Source organism: Colias philodice, chromosome 17 (assembly GCF_061535455.1).
Source record: "Colias philodice isolate Cphi_HAF_F1 chromosome 17, ilColPhil1 Martin Lab GWU primary, whole genome shotgun sequence".
NCBI lineage: Eukaryota > Metazoa > Arthropoda > Insecta > Lepidoptera > Pieridae > Colias > Colias philodice.
Window position 1 is genome coordinate 2,519,780 of NC_143102.1, and position 18,331 is coordinate 2,538,110.

General features: G+C 32.1%; 1 long non-coding RNA gene across 1 annotated transcript in view; it reads left to right on the forward strand.

Annotated features, from left to right (window-relative positions):
- Positions 1–18,331, forward strand: part of LOC149480885 (uncharacterized) — a 462,413-nt gene that overhangs the window by 221,247 nt on the left and 222,835 nt on the right. The gene's annotated exons all lie outside the window — the stretch shown is intronic.

Below are 18,331 nucleotides of genomic sequence, written 5' to 3' on the forward strand. Positions count from 1 at the left end.
CATGTAAATGCTCATTATTAAATTACTAATTGAACTACCATCTACACTTTACCTTTGATTATAATATTATAGAAGCGCAGTTTTCCGCCTGCAAAAAATAAAGTATATAGGGGTTAAATAAAAATTATAACAGGCAATTTCATTGGACAAAAGCACCTAAACAATATTTGTTATTTCAAAAATAATAATCTGAACACAAAAAGAAAAAAAATATTGAAATTACCAATGAAACTCATTTGACAAAGATGAGTTATAACATACAGAAGCGGTAAGTATCAAGTAATGAGGTTGGAGGACCCATATCATTGATAGTGGATCCAATTCACACATCACCACCTCGGAGGTTCATTAATCGTCCCTCCAATTAACACCTAGGGTACTCTACCGTTACTGTTACCGTAGTTGACCCTTATTTATCTATGTATACATTGTTCGTAAAGTATTTTTCGTAGAGGCTTGAAGCTATAAGCGAAAGGTAAAAGATGTATTCCGTTTTGATAAAATAAAACTGCATGATTATAAAATAATTTGTGTGTACCATTCAATATTATTACTTATAAGGAACGAATACTTTTCGAATTATTGATCAAAATAATTGTTAAATAGAAACAATGTAATTTGAAAAGAAAAAGCTTAGTAAATATACCGCTCTACAATACATAGAATTCGAATTGAATTAGTGCTACGAATATACAAATGACATCCTCGAACCTTCTAAAAAATAATCTTTCTACTATAATCATGGACGTATAAAAAAGACGGACGCCATATTACGAACAAACAACGTGAAGCCACCATAGTAAGCTAGCGATCGTGTAAAGACAATAAACACGCACACACTCTCACCATAGTAAGCTAGTCGGCCGCCATTACGTCGTGAACTACCGACTGATTAACTGCGTCACTGTTTCACAAAAATATTTAAAATGCCGTCTTGCGTGGTTAAATGGTGTCGCAACAGTACAATTTTAAATAACAAAACAAAATGGATTACATTCCACAGGGAAGCAAGTTATTTCTTTTATGTTTTAATGACAAAATTATTACGGCAAAATTTATAGAAAAAAATACAGCCGCCATTGTCATCAGGACAGCTGTTGCCATGGCAACATGGCACACACACATGGATGTTTCGCCGCCATTACTAGGCTTCACTCAATGTTTAGGCGATATACCGTCCGTCTTTTTTTATACGTCCATGACTATAATTATAATATTATCAAGTAGCAACCACGCTCTCCTTACCCGAGTCGCACTCATCAAATCAGAGCGTATGAAGCCTCATTAGGAATGTGGGATTTAACGTGACGTCATTATGGATCAATTGCCGATACCTCATTAAAATATAACGAGTTATTTTCTGATACGTTTTACGTAGCGGATTTATTTCCAACTAGCTTTTGAATTTACGTAGTACCTACTGCGTATTTTCTAGAGAACCTTGTTGGTGGCGTATTAATTTAGTTCGATGTTGTGTAAGTTGTGTTTATTATTGACTTGTGCTAGCGTTATTTTAGTTGTTAATTATACTGGTATAGCTTAATATATTGTATTTTAATGGATTTATAAATCATAAAAAGCAGTTAATTATGTAAGTAAGTACTATTTTTCTCGTTCTAGTAATTATAACTGATTAATTGAAACTAGTGACTTGATTTAAATTTCTTCCAAAAAATGTTAACGTGTTCTAAATTTAATTGGCGTTTGAATTTCGAACACGTGAGTCAGACCATTCAAGTGGGGTCAGACCGCAGACAGACAAAGTTAAATCCATAAGGGTTATATCTAATGCTTTCCTTATTAGATGTCGGTTTTACCCGGAATAAGTGCGCTTTACTTAAAGTGTACGTGCATATTAGCCAATTAGTAATTTATGATTTTAATGGGCTTGTTTTCTATTCCTATTGTGTTAACGGAAAATTTACAGTTTGGGGGTAATAATGGATTTAAAAAGGTTTGAAGATTTAGTTATTAAGGAACGGTTATTGGAAAATTTAAAAAGGTTATTGGATCGTAAATAATGTAATTTAAATTTATTAATAGTCCCCGGCGTTGAATAGCCTACTATTCTATTATGTAATAAGTATTATAAATGCGAAAGTTTGTAGGATGGATGGATGTATGCATATTTGTTACTCTTTCGCGGATTCGTCGGCAGAGCTTTTAAGTCATATTTGTAGACGTATCTTGTGGCTTTAATTAAGTTTTACATACTTTACTTTTTTTTTTTTATTAAAGTAGATGATATTGTTCTAAATAAAACTAACAGCAATGTTTAGAAGCAATTCTATAATATTATGCCCAATAGACAAGTTTGCTGCATAAGTTTGAGTCGTCATTTAAATATATTGAACGTATGAAAGTTAAACATATATGTAGATATGTAATATGTATTCATATTAAAATGTGCGTGACTGCACTTTATCTAACAGTTAGTATTTATTCGTATGATTCATTAGCGACGTGCGGATCGATACGTTGGGTTGCGTGTGCGGCGCGGGAAACGAAATGTGTTGGAAAGGTAGCTTATAGTGGACATGAATAGTCATGTTATAGAACAAGGACTTGATTAGCGAAGTTACATGTATAATGACTATCATCTGATTAGCGAAGTCATATTATGTTTATGAATTCTACTGTGTAAGAAAAGTTCTTTTGCTTTTATTGAAAAGACGACTTGAAATTTATTTATAAACAGAATGAAAATAACATTTATTTGGCAGCATTTGAGTTTACATTGATTTCACAATGTGTTATGCATAATTGAAATAAAAACACTTTTTTTAACTCATCGTGGCCTATCTATAAGGCTATTATAAAAAAAACCTGACAAAAAAATACTTACTGAAAACTCACACAAAATACCTGTGTCATTAATTCTTCTTAATCACTGTTTTTGACTTTATCGGTTGTTGTTTAAAATACTTACCTTAGTTTTTCTTCCAATAAAATCCGATTGCAACTTGTAGCGAGTTAAATGTTGTAAAATTGATACTTTCCCCGTTTCTTGCCTTTGTCATAAAAAACAATAATTTCCCATATTCATTAATATTCAGACCATGGACGTATAAAAAAAGACGGACGGTATATCGCCTAAACATTGAGTGAAGCCTAGTAATGGCGGCGAAACATCCATGTGTGTGTGCCATGTTGCCATGGCAACAGCTGTCCTGTTGACAATGGCGGCTGTATTTTTTTCTATAAATTTTGCCGTAATAATTTTGTCATTAAAACATAAAAGAAATAACTTGCTTCCCTGTGGAATGTAATCCCTTGTGTTTTGTTATTTAAAATTGTACTGTTGCGACACCATTTAACCACGCAAGACGGCATTTTAAATATTTTTTGTGAAACAGTGACGCAGTTAATCAGTCGGTAGTACACGACGTAATGGCGGCCGACTAGCTTACTATGGTGAGAGTGTGTGCGTGTTTATTGTCTTTACACGATCGCTAGCTTACTATGGTGGCTTCACGTTGTTTGTTCAGTTTGAGTCGTCATTTAAATATATTGAACGTATGAAAGTTAAACATATATGTAGATATGTAATATGTATTCATATTAAAATGTGCGTGACTGCACTTTATCTAACAGTTAGTATTTATTCGTATGATTCATTAGCGACGTGCGGATCGATACGTTGGGTTGCGTGTGCGGCGCGGGAAACGAAATGTGTTGGAAAGGTAGCTTATAGTGGACATGAATAGTCATGTTATAGAACAAGGACTTGATTAGCGAAGTTACATGTATAATGACTATCATCTGATTAGCGAAGTCATATTATGTTTATGAATTCTACTGTGTAAGAAAAGTTCTTTTGCTTTTATTGAAAAGACGACTTGAAATTTATTTATAAACAGAATGAAAATAACATTTATTTGGCAGCATTTGAGTTTACATTGATTTCACAATGTGTTATGCATAATTGAAATAAAAACACTTTTTTTAACTCATCGTGGCCTATCTATAAGGCTATTATAAAAAAAACCTGACAAAAAAATACTTACTGAAAACTCACACAAAATACCTGTGTCATTAATTCTTCTTAATCACTGTTTTTGACTTTATCGGTTGTTGTTTAAAATACTTACCTTAGTTTTTCTTCCAATAAAATCCGATTGCAACTTGTAGCGAGTTAAATGTTGTAAAATTGATACTTTCCCCGTTTCTTGCCTTTGTCATAAAAAACAATAATTTCCCATATTCATTAATATTCAGACCATGGACGTATAAAAAAAGACGGACGGTATATCGCCTAAACATTGAGTGAAGCCTAGTAATGGCGGCGAAACATCCATGTGTGTGTGCCATGTTGCCATGGCAACAGCTGTCCTGTTGACAATGGCGGCTGTATTTTTTTCTATAAATTTTGCCGTAATAATTTTGTCATTAAAACATAAAAGAAATAACTTGCTTCCCTGTGGAATGTAATCCCTTGTGTTTTGTTATTTAAAATTGTACTGTTGCGACACCATTTAACCACGCAAGACGGCATTTTAAATATTTTTTGTGAAACAGTGACGCAGTTAATCAGTCGGTAGTACACGACGTAATGGCGGCCGACTAGCTTACTATGGTGAGAGTGTGTGCGTGTTTATTGTCTTTACACGATCGCTAGCTTACTATGGTGGCTTCACGTTGTTTGTTCGTAATACGGCGTCCGTCTTTTTTTATACGTCCATGATTCAGACTATATCCACCATATTCTTTCCCGATGAGTGATGGCGCTAGCGAGCAATTCATTTAAGTCCCATGTACGTTCATAATCCATTCAGTTACAGGAGTATGGGATTGGGTTTCGTAATAAAATTGTATCTTTGCGTTATTGTATCCATTTATAAAGAAATGCATTAATGGCGCGCACATTTTATAGAACATTCTGGAATGAATTTAAATGAAACTGAGTTAGTTTGATATTGTTTTATTGCGCTATTTATTTCTACTAGAATGACGATGTTTTTATTATAGATAGGTACATAAAAAAATTAAAAAGCATTAAAATTAGTTAGATCACTATTGTATTGTGTTGCTTCTAAAATTGTTTCTTGGGTAAAGACGATGTTTGTCTTTTTTATAAACCTGCAATTCTATGAATTAAAAACACTTCAATACATCTTCTACAATGAATAGCCCGGTTAAATAAGATGTAAAAATATTGTACCTAGTCAGATAACAATAATTCCCATATATCCAAATTTTGGTGGAGAGCTGAAGCGTAGCATAACAAAGAAACTTTAAAAAATCGTATGTGCGTACTGCGTAACAATCACATACTTATGAACTCAAAATTTCCACAGTTCAAAATGAAAAGTAACCTCAAAACAAATGTATGAACCTCTACAATTTAGTATTCAAGTGGTAAACGTATAAATTCTAATTAAGCCGTATAATCCATACACATAGGTAGCTAATTTATAAACGGTTTACATTTAATCTCCAGGGACTCGGCGACGGTCACGGCCTGCGATTAACGCGTGTTTGTATCATGTGTGATTTGAAGGAATATTGTTGTTTTGGCGGGAAGCATTTGTATTTCGAACGGTTTGAGTTCTGGAATATTGTCTGTTTGGCGGGAAGCATTTGGAATGGTTTTGTAGAAGAATATAGATTTCGAATTTGGAATTTATAATCTGCTTTCTTTTTTTTTAATTGGCATTGTGATCTGCAGTTAGAAATTCCCCCGTAGCGTAAGCCCTGTCTTAATAACGTATTATAGATGCTAATGCGTATTAGTAATCATTTATTGGAGAAAAAAGTTCGATATTTAATTATTTTTCAATGTCAATTATAAATGGGCCTGATATTTTTGTAATAGTTAAATTAAGTGCGAAAATTAGTTCATTATAAACACAGATTATTATAATAAGCAAGATTTGTATTAGAAGAAGTAGGTATAATAATTGTAACGTGAAAACTGAAAATCATTTACTTAATAACATCTTTATAATGAAATATTTGACACATTATTATTTATTTTAGTTTTAATCAAACAACTGTATTTGAAAATAAAACGACCTCAAACTAAACACTATTTTTCACAAAGATGAGTTTTAATAAGCTGAAAACAAGGCAGTGCATGGAATAAACTAAAACATAGCGGGCGCGCGCGGCGCGCCACCGACCGGAAATATTATGAGGATCACTATTAATTATAAGAATGGCTATGTTAGAAACGTTGTTTGAAAGATTGGTTCCGTATGTTTTTTATTGTTATGAAAAAATGAATGAAAAAGTTTTAGCTTTTATTTCTGAAGTGAAACTTCTTTAGACGCGTTGATAGTAAAATTTTAAGGTCGCGTCATGGCAATACCGTCACGTGATGGAGTAAGGGGACTTTTTTGGTATATTTGAATCTTGCCAAAGAAGTTTCACTTCCGCCAGGTGTGATAAGCACACACGCTCTTTTTAGTACGTAATAAGTTAAATGGATTACATAATATTATGCTAATGTTATTTATAATACATAATTGTTCTAATACGTTTTGATACGGGGAAAATTTATCAATTTCATCTTAATAATCATTTTTACAGTGTGAAAATTTTCGGTTAGTTTCCAGAATAATTAGTAATAGGTTTAATAACTTTAATTATAGGTTTAAGTAATTCTGTTACTGAAAATAAGATGTTTTATTGATATTGTTCTGAACAAATAAAATATAAATTAAAGACATACCTTCTTAACTAATTTCGATAGCAGATTGTGTATACTAACTGCAAAATTGTTATTTATCATTGTGTAAAAGATCATATTATTATTGTATTGTTCTTGTTTATGAGATAAATAAAGTTCTTTAAACGGCTTAAACCGAAATATTACTAGGTTATTTTACCATTTATAATGGGGTTTATTATCTACGTTGTTTTAAGGAATCATCTAAAAATGCCTGAACTAAAACATAGCGGGCAACTAAAACATAGCATGTTTAAAATTGTTTCACTAATGCCAAACTAAGCAAAGTCCGAGTCTCTGTTATTTATTTACAAAGGTTTTCGCAATAACCGTAATAAAATACCAACATAAAATCCCAATTTTTTGCACCACGTATTTCAAAGAACTATCGCGAGCTATGTACCTACTTAACTTATAATTCGCAAAGCCAACTCTAGAATTAAAAATAAAATTGGGAGGCACACAACGTGGATCCGTAGCGATATGAATTACCCTCTAGATAAGTGGCGGCCTCGAAACACGCGTAATTATATAACAAAAACAAAATATAAAAACTCTTTTATTTGCGAGTTGCGACCGCTTTCTGTGGCCCCGCCTCGACAAGCGGCGCGGGTTTTTTCCTTTACCGGGGAAATGACTTCTGACTCATAATCTCTCGAGGAACTCATTAAAAATTCATAACTCAAAACTGTGAAAAAATGAAATATTTGCGATAGGTCCGTTCTATGTGAAGTTTATGAACTGTAGCTTAATTAGTGCTCTCAAGATGGCTAGCCTAAATGTTGAGTGCATTGATATGCTAATTTGTAAGGTATTTGAGGAGGTGCTTTTTGTCTGTTTGTAAGAAGGTCGAAATTGTCTTTTTCTAGGTGACGCGGTCGTTTCTTGTATTCCTTCAAGTAGTTAGTTCAAGCTATATTTTTCCCGTTATAGGCAGTTTACCAAGTTATGATTGAAGTTAGAAAAGCTACGTACTGCCCATTTGAAGACTATTTTTTTATTTATTCTTCTTATAACGTGAAAAGAGTGATATAGTTTAAGATGCAAATTAATTTTGTATTAATAATTTTAAAACTATATCACGATTTAATTTTTATTCATGATATCATCTGATTTGTTGACCCAATAAATTTTGGGGCATTTATTTAAGTGTTTTCTTCACATCTATATACAAAACTGATGTCTGTCTTTTGAGTGAGTCTGTTCTTAATTTATTATATATCTCTTATATATCTCTCTATATCTTTATTTAGATATTTTACGTACAAAATATTCACATCTAATAAAACGAAACGTTAACAGTTTCATACAACAACAATTTACTTTGTCACATCTATTACCAACAATAACCACAAACTGCAAATGCATGAAAACTAACATGAAACCGTAAAATTTAAAAATACTTCGTATTCCCAACAAAACGCTACCTCATTAATTACAACGTATACCTCGCTACAAATCTTGCCGTTTGCGACTGCACTATCAAAATAAAAACGCATAAAACAACGAACTTCACTCCGGTTGTTTATTTGTGCTTATATTCACTTCGGTTTAGGGCATATTGAAATGTGGATTTGTAAGTATTTAAGATTTACATTAAGTCCTAATTAAAGACGTTGTGGTTTATTTTTGTAAAGAGCTAATTTAAAAGATTTAGTGCGGTTTACTTTTCTTTAGTCGTGTGTTGTTGGTTATTCAGGATTTTCTATTCATTCTGAAATCTTGTGCTTACTTTTACTTACTGAGCAATAGATATATTATGATAATCTTACAAGAGCATCTTGATTTTGTAAGTTTGTTAAGATTTATTCATCAACATCAACATACAATCTATTCATAAAGTTCTGTTATCTCAAAAATAAGATTGCCTTAAAATTCTGTAACTGATGTAAGTTTAAGAATTTTGAAGAGTAATTCTTTACAATTATAAAGGTATATAACTGAAAAACATTAAATAAAGAAAACCATTTCAAATAGTATGCTTCCCAGGTTGTAGTTTCGAAATTATATCATCATCATCAACATAATCATAATCATCGACATAAACACTATGATGATCCATTTGTTCACACATCCAATTATGAAAATAATATACACTAGGTACACCACAGCCATCGGTGGCCAGGCTCTTCATTTTTTAAATATATTTTGGTAAGTGGTGGCAACCACTCGCTACAGAAGTGTCCGCGTAAAATATATGAAAGTGTCAAGTGTCTGTGGTTAGTGACTCGTTTGCACCGATTCTTATAGAACATAGATTAATATGAAAGTTATATACAACCACTATAAAACAACTCATCATCATCACCAGCCCATTATGTTCCAACTACTGGGACACGGGCCTCCCCTAAGGGGTCGTAATCCAGTGCGGGTTGACGGATGTCACATGTCGTCGAACTTTTGATTCTTCGACATGTCGGTTTCTTCACGCTGTTTTCCTTCACCGTTCAATAAAACAACTCATAGTACAAAAACACCAGCAAACATCAATTCCATGGAGCAAACATCAATTCCCTGGTCCAACGAAGCCCATGTCCAACACATTAACAGCATCAGATAGAAGGTTCCCGGAGTCGATCCGGCCATAAAGCAAACGGACACAGTCGCCACGATTATCTCACTCACTACGACATTTGTTTAAATTACATTAGCATGTGCATGCTTGCAGATAGAGTAAAGCGAGGCGATGGCGAGACGATGTATCTACAACTTTTTAAACATTTTCTCCAATTGGAAAAACTTATAAAGCGCGATGTTTGGAAATTGCAACTTTGTCAATTTTTGCAACGTCTCATGTGTCACACGAGTGATGTGTATCTAAAAAGCAGAGGAGCAGAAAGTTTTTGCATAAAATTTGGTTCAGAATATCTTATAGAAATAGATATTTCTTCTTATAAAATCTTATAAAAGAAGATATTTCGATCTATTGATCGCAAGTTACTAATCAAGAGAAGCTAGTAGGCTATTGCTGATTTATGAAATGAATGGAAAATTAGTTACAAACAACAAAGTACAAATCAAAATTAAAATTTATTTTCTTGTTAAATCTCAATTCTGCTCATTTAATAAGCTATAAATACTATATTTTATTTAAATACCTAAATACACCAGGCAATCATAGCATCGCTCGTACACTGTGCGCAGGGCATTATTATTTGTGTTCAGAGAGCATGCGTAGGCGCAAGCTTGTGATGCGTGTGCGCAGATTAAATTGCATTAACGCGGTACACTACACATTATATTATGCTATCTAGTGTGTGATATATCCAGAATTGTTTACACTCATGTTCGCTAAGAGGAAGTATGGAAATAATATTTTCTCTAATCGGATAGGTTTTGATTGTAAACAAATATACATTCGTGTAGATAGATACATAGAGCTGACTCTAGTATGGCTTACAGGGTAGGTCTATGTTCACTATAGACAATAACTATAGATCATTTTACTGGTTAGTATTTATTTTAATTATGTATTTGCGGAAATCCATTTCCACAAAATGTGGGAAAAAAATGTTTTTAGTGCAGTTGAGTATTTTTATTTGCATATAATTTAATTCGTATTAATTTGAACTTCATATTAATTAATATGAACTGAAAATAACCATTTTTGTAACCATCACAGTTTTAAAAAAAATCTCGGAAACAGTTTTATGTTGACCACTTTTTACTAATAGACTATTTGCTAAGGACTTAAAAAAAAACAAATCTATCCCTCACAGCATATTTATATGCAGTTTATATCCATACGCATTATAGTTCACAAATAAGGAATTTTACAAAACATATAACCAAGCAAAATTATACTAATCCTCGAATAAGTGTTACTAAAACGGACGCCTCATGCGAACGCTATAATCCGACCAAACACAAACATTGTAATACCTGTAGACATGTAATTTGTATGTATAATGCGTTTCATATTGTTTGAATGTGATTACAATGCAATCGATATGTTGGGAGGGAATTGCTTCTGCAATGAGATTAGATTTGCCTACGGCGTCGGAAAAACTATACGTTATTGTTTGTGCTTGTTTTTATTGTTATTCTTATGTTTTTGTTTGACTGGTACTGATGTTTTTGTTGGACTTATTCTGAGTGGTCCGTTTGATCTTCACTTGTTTTGTGTGAATATTATTAGGATTTACGAGAATATATTTTTTAGGGCCAATTTTTCAATCCTTGGTTAAAACTTATCTGTCCAATAAAGTATTACACGATAATATTAAAATGTTACCTGTAAACTGTCAAATACAGGTAATTAGAATACATTTTTCAAATGGTAGGTACTTTAATATGTTATCCAACGAATAAGTTTTATCCAACGATTGAAAAATCAGCCCTAAAACTAAGTAAATGCAAGTTCATGTGATTGCGTATGTCTAAAATGTACGGATATCTATATTTTTACGATTCATTTAATGTAGTTATTAAAGTGTTGTTTTTAAATACAATAAGCGCATTAAAAATAAAGATATAAGTGACAAATATCTTCGTTATAAGTGTTATTTAAAACAACCTTCCTAAACACGATGGTCCTTTTAATTAATAAGATTTATTTGCAAATAAGTTAAGTACATGTTTTACTTTAAAATAAACAGTTTCAGAATCTAACAAATTCTCCATTATTCAGAATAATAGACTAAACCATATCGTAAAACACTTTTATTAGAAAAATTAAACCATTTCCTAGTACCAACCAAACAACAAACACGGCTGACGGCACATTCCAAACACAAGTGCCAACATAACAGAGCCAGGTCTGCCGGACCAAGAAAATACCGCAAATGATTTGAACGCAATGGGAAGACGTACGCCGGGCAAACATCTTGAAATTGTTGATTGGGAACTGATACACTGTCTGTTTGATTTGTACACGTTGTGTGATCTGGATCTGGAGCTGATAATACCACCTCTTTTTGAAATAACATTTTTAAACAGGGAAATAAAACCGTTAAATTGTTGAAAGTAAATTTCAAGGTCGCGTCATGGCAATACGACGCTATTGTCATGACGTACGACGACGTCATGGAGTGAGGCGACAATTTTGGTTTTATTGAATCTAGCCAAAGAAGTTTCACTTCTGACACGTGTGCTCGGTACACACGTACTTTTTTTTTAGTACCATTAATCATTAATTTACTGTACATTCGGAATATCGTTGCTATTTTTATGATCAATACAGGGGCTATTTTCTTCAGCCGTAAGGAAAAAATAGCCTTATTTAATATTTATACGATTTGCTGGTGTTACGTCGACGTCTACTTAAAAATAAACGTAGGTCGGTAGATAGGTATCTAGAAGACGTAAGAATTGTAAAATTGTTCATACTGGTGAAAATTTTTATAAACGATGTTTTTGAAATACATAACAATTTATTTTTCCATGAGTATGTAGAAAATGTGTGATTTACATAACAATTCAATTTTAACTTAGTGATTCAGAAAAACCTAGAGGCAAATTCAACAGATTAACCTGAAAATCATACTCTCAAAAAATATGCATAAAAGTTTTAACAGCTCCATACAATTACGTATGACACACGTATTCACAAGAGGCAGTGGGTAGCAAATGATCAAATACGTGAGATTCGAGTTTGCGAGCTATTATTGAGTCGCAGCTTATAACGAACTGTTAATAGGATCGAGGGAATTTAGTGCTTGAATTATAGTACTAAGAGCTTTGATATTTGAAGAGTATGGTAGCAGGTAGTTTTCGTGGTTTTATTTTGTATTTCATTCGTTTTATGGTTTAATGAGGTATTGGGATAATATGACGATGTATGTTTGTTTCATTCATATTATGCAATTTAAGTTTACTTAGTTTATTTAATTGTAGTTCAGGATGAATAGGTAATACAATGATTTATTGAGTTATTTTGCGTGATATCTAAATAACAAACGATTACTATAAAATATATATTTGAAAGTAATATCATAACTCAAATATCTGAATAGAGCTAGTGAAATCCTCAAAATATAATACAGTAGTATCCAATGAACACACATACAAAATTTCCTCTCACACAAGCTAGAACTACAAGTCCTTAATATTATCACAAATGAAGCATGAAATTACACGTACATATAACTCAGAAACACGCATTTAAGTCACATTAGCGTGCTGGCAATATGTTATCAGCACCGACATTGCAAGGAAATTGAATCTACTTAATATTATTTTACATGGAGAACTAAGAATGGATAGGATAAAATATTAATATGGGTCTTAATAATGAGTAGTGATGCAATCAATTGGGTTTGTTTAATGAAGAACGGAGTGGTCTTATGTGATAAAAAATGCTTAGCTAACTTATTAGTGTTATTAGTAAATAACTAATCTAGGTTTGCTGGTCACTTACTTGCCCTTACAGAGATTCCAACGAAAGAAGCGGAAAAACAGCGCCTGCACAAACACCACCAAAAAAGTTTCCCAAAAAAACAAAAATTAAAGATGGATACTTTGAAAAAAAGTGCGATTCCTAATCAGTTTTATAATATTAACTTTTTCACTGTATTTCCACATCCATGTTTCGTAGCTCCTCCCCATCATACGTAGCGCGTATCCCTGCATCAGATTATTATTTCGGATATGGACCCGATCGCCCGCGGGATCTCCATCTAATCTCATCTATTTATAATGTTAGCTTTTTCTTATAATATTTTCTCACTTCTCAGGTTACTGTTTACCACATTATATTAGTTTGCGTTGTTCTATTAATATAATGTCTTGAGGCATTACTTTCTTTGAATTTACGTAAGTCGCTATTTATTTTTTTATTTTTTAGATTATTAAGTGCAATGAAGTAAGAGTTGTGATTATTACATTAATTTTAAATGTTGATTTGATAAACTCAAACTCAAACTCAAACTCAAACATTTATTTATTCAATTAGACTTCTTCCTAAGATAAGATTGCGAATTCCTGAATAAAATTTTCATAGATTAGTTTTTAGTAATAATATTGGTTAGACGCTAGGTCCGTATCAAGATCGGTGCAGGAAAATAGTCACTTCTTTTATATTGTTCTAACATTTAATTTTTATCTAACATTTTCCTAACACATTACACTATTTAGAAATTAATATAGACTTTTAAACAATTTATTAATTTACCTATTCTCACTGTGTTAAGTTTAAAATACATTACTCATATCCATTTCGGAATCACAGCTGATCTAAAATCCATTACAATCACAAAGGTACAGGAATCAGTCCTAATGTAATCCAAACATATTACTTTAAGCCACATCTACATTCGTAATATAAGCAGGGAAAGTTGTAGAGGACCAAATAGTTGGGCCCAGACCGGGGTCATAAGTTGTGCAAATTGTTGGTATATTATCATATATTTACATATCACACGCTTCTGAAATGGTCGGGACAGGTTGGCTGGTTGTAAGTTTGGTATGGAAGGATTTATTTCTTGTAATGCTAGCAACTGACTATGGATAAAAGCTTCGTCTATACGTTTTTATCTTAATCTTATAAAGGCGAAAGTTTGTATGGATGTATGGATGTATGAATGTATGGATGTTTGTTACTCTTTCACGTAAAAACTACTGAACCGATTACAATGAAATTTAACACACTTATAGAGGGTAACTTGGATTTACACATAGGATAGGTTTTATCCCGGAAATCCCACGGGAACGGGAACTATGCGGGTTTTCCTTTGAAAACGCGGGTGAAGCCGCGGGCGGAAATCTAGTATGGATATAAAAACGTCCTCTTGAAACTGTCTGTTTATTCATGAAACTATATTGATTGAAAGATTTAAATCTATAGTTGCTTATTAGTCTAATACATACCATTAAGCAACTATGCTTTCTACTTCAACACAGCGGGAATTAAAAATGACAGTATGGAGAGATTTTATAATGAACTAGCGGTCCGCCCCGGCTTCGCCCGTGGTACATATTTCGCAATAAAAGGTAGCCTATGTTCTTTCTCAGGGTCTAAAGAATATCTGTGCCAAATTTCATCAAAATCGGTCCAGTAGTTTATGCGTGAAAACCATACATACATACATACATACATACACACAAACCTTTCCTCTTTATAATATTAGTATAGATAATTAAAGATAAGGTTAATCGCAAAGTATACATTCAAAGTGAATGAAGTTGTAGCCGGTAATCATTATATTTTCGTATTTTTTTTTCTTCTATTCGACACCTCGTTATTACTTCAAATACTACACTAATTTGCAAGTAATTTCTTCTGAATATCAACCGTTCTTAAGAGGGCATTGCTTCTAGAATTTTCTCCTAACTCCTTATAGCATAATGATTAAGAGCGCTTCCACATTCCCGTCCACACTTATCTTTCTAAATAGCCGATATCAGCTACCGACTAAACACATTATAATGTCTTCCACATAAACAATAGAATGGGGGATTTGGGAGTGGTGCTGGTGTGAGCGTGATGAGCGTAAAGCGGAAGCTGTTTGATAGTACATAATATTTTTAAGAGAATACATTCAATATAGGTTTATGGCAATTTACAGTGTAAGGAGTATTATCATATATTCATGAGCATATTCATTATATCAACAGTGTATAACTAAAACAATGATACATCCCTTTCATTTTTAAGTAAAAAGTAAAGACCAAAGTAAAAAAGATGAATAGAGTTCGATGCCCTATTTTAAATAGGTAGTTATTCAACTTATATAAAATAGTTATACATCTACGTTCATAATATCGACGAACAATAGACATCACAATATGTAGCGACCACACTCTAAAATATCTAAAACTTTTTGCATTAACTCACATTTGTATTAGGTATATGTTAAGTAAAATAATTAAACGTTTTCAAAGCAAAAAAGAAAGTTAATACCCTCAAAATCGCTAGAACTAAGACGCGACCCGTAAACTAAGAAGGCAATTAATCAGTACTTGGACTAATGAGCGTATATTTCATTGTCCGGCTCCTACTGCGATGGAAGGGTAAGGCTGTCGACTAATTAACTTGTAAGTTATAATTTTACCCTATATTTCGTCTTAAACTATTTACCATTATCGTCTTAACAATTATTAGACTAAGTCTTGAAAATCAATCTATTCTAGAAGCTTTACTGCATAAATTGAGTAAGGTATCATGAATATAATTTAAAAAAATTGCTATCGTTTAACCAAAATCTTTAATTAATCGTACAAATGTATTTGGGTAATTAAATAGGATAGGTATCTAACGTCATGTAATATGAAGTAATTGGTGGTAATTGTTTGTACATTAAGCTTAAATATAGAACGAAGTATTTTGAAGAAGCTAAAATCACATTATTATGTTCTAATAAGGAAGCATTAAAATTATACCGAATCTTTAAAGGAAGCATTAAAATTACACCGAATGCGTTCTAAACCCAATAATAAGTAACTAAAACGCACTATTAACAAACACAAAAATCAAAATCAACTTTCCCATAGTAACATTGTCCCTGTTAAACTTATGCAATAATTTCAACTGAAACTATCCAACTGGGTCCGGAAGGGCATTAATAATTCCTTCAATACACACACGAAATCCCATATTATATTATTGAGATCTGTGCTTGACAGCCCTGTCTGTCTTGAGACGATGGGTAGGCTAAGAGATGGCCAATATTTATAGGAGTAATCTTTTGAATATTTTACACTATTATGAAAAGTAAAGAAATTAAAAACGTTGTATTATGTGCTAATGTTAAAAGTTTATTTCAACGATCGATGAATTAGGGGAAATTTTATAAAATTACACTAGTAGTCAATTTTCCTATGGCTTTTTATAAAAAGTGAAATTTATAGTCTCTACTTCTTATTTAGATGAGCCTCCGTCTTTTCTAAATCGATTTCAGTAGCGTTATATTATGTTCCAACTACAAGAATAATTAATCAGGAAATTATCAATTAAATTATTTTACGATATATTCTACAAAAAGCCTCGGTTATTGAACGAATCAATATATGTTATTAATGCTTGAAAAAGATGAGTACCTTTGAATATTATAAATGCCTTCAACAAAATGGAACCTTTTAAAATCAAATACCTACACGTTGTCAATATTAATTATTATTTTTAATGCTGCTCCTTTGTGCTTTTCACCAATATAATTATTTGCATTTATTATACTTCATCTGACTAATTTATTGTTTGCTATACTCGTTTAAAAACTTTCAATAGGTAGTACCAAAATAAACCGATGTGGAAACTAACCAATATAAAGAAATAATATAATGCAAATAGATTCATAGAAACGTAGAGTCTTTTGAACAAATAACTACGTTACGTAGGTTCCTGATTTAATGGCTCATAGCTACATTAAACTATAATACATAATTTATGCAATTACAAAATATTCAGTACTTATTGCAAAAAGGAATATGTTTTTGTCTGTACTCTATGTGTTAACATTCGTATTTAATATAACCAAATATTTGATTACCTGCAAGCTTTGTTTGGAATACCTATCCTAGATAGAGTATCATTATATACCGATAATAAAATGTATTAAATGTCAATTCCCGACATATTAATAAAAAGGTACAGTAAAAGAAAAGAAAATAAATAACTTAACGCTTCTTATATGCAATATACTATCAGCTATGACATACCTATTCGTATCATAAGATAGAGAAATTTATATATTATTTATTATTTATTAATCAAAACTTTTATAACATTATAATATCTCTTAGGGCTGATTTTTCAATCCTTGGATAAAACTTATTCGTTGAATAATGTATAAAACTACCATTTGCCCGTATTTGACAGTTTACGTGACATTTTAATATTATCGTGTAATACTTTATTGGACGGATAAGTTTTATCCAAGCATTGAAAAATCGGCCCGACATCAAAATATTATCACGAACATACTTCATACATTGATAAAAGTACAATGAAATTTGTTCGCTTACAAACAATAGATGGCGCCACATATTAATTAGATCGCGCTTGTGAAATGTTTTCGTGAAGTCATATATACATCCTACTCCAAATTTTGCTAAGATCAATTGGCACGTCTGCTCGTGTAGTGAGAGCGAAAATCTCACGAATAATTTTTTTATGCGAAAAATGAAAATTGACTTACGTCAATGGTCAATCGCATTCAGCATTGTAATAGAGTATAGTATATACTAAATCTTATGATAGCAATTAGCACATTATTATAGCATAACTAGCGGTCCGCCCCGGCTTCGCCCGTGGTACATATGAAAAATAGATGTTGGCCGATTCTCAGACTTACCCGATATGCACAGAAAATTTCATGAGAATCGGTCCACCCGTTTCGGAGGAGTATGCAGACTAACATTGTGACACGAGAATTTTATATATAAGAAGATAATATTACTTCTACATAATTTAACATAGAAGTTATCAGTGTTTCAGTAGCCTATTTTTCATGATTTAGTAATGTGCAAATGCAAACATATAGTTTTTCATGTTAAACTTACCTCTTAAATTCTTAATGAGTTTATGTATAGATTTTTGGCACAAAGTTTTTAACTGTGATAGAATCGTTATTTATTGATGCACTACTATACAAATTAAAGTAAGAGAACACGTGCTATCCTCTTACGGTTAAATGTCACGTTTAGAGCTCATGCATACACGCACGCTATTATGAAATTGTAGTCATTCTTTTGTTTTTGATAATTGCCTTTATACATTCATCTCAT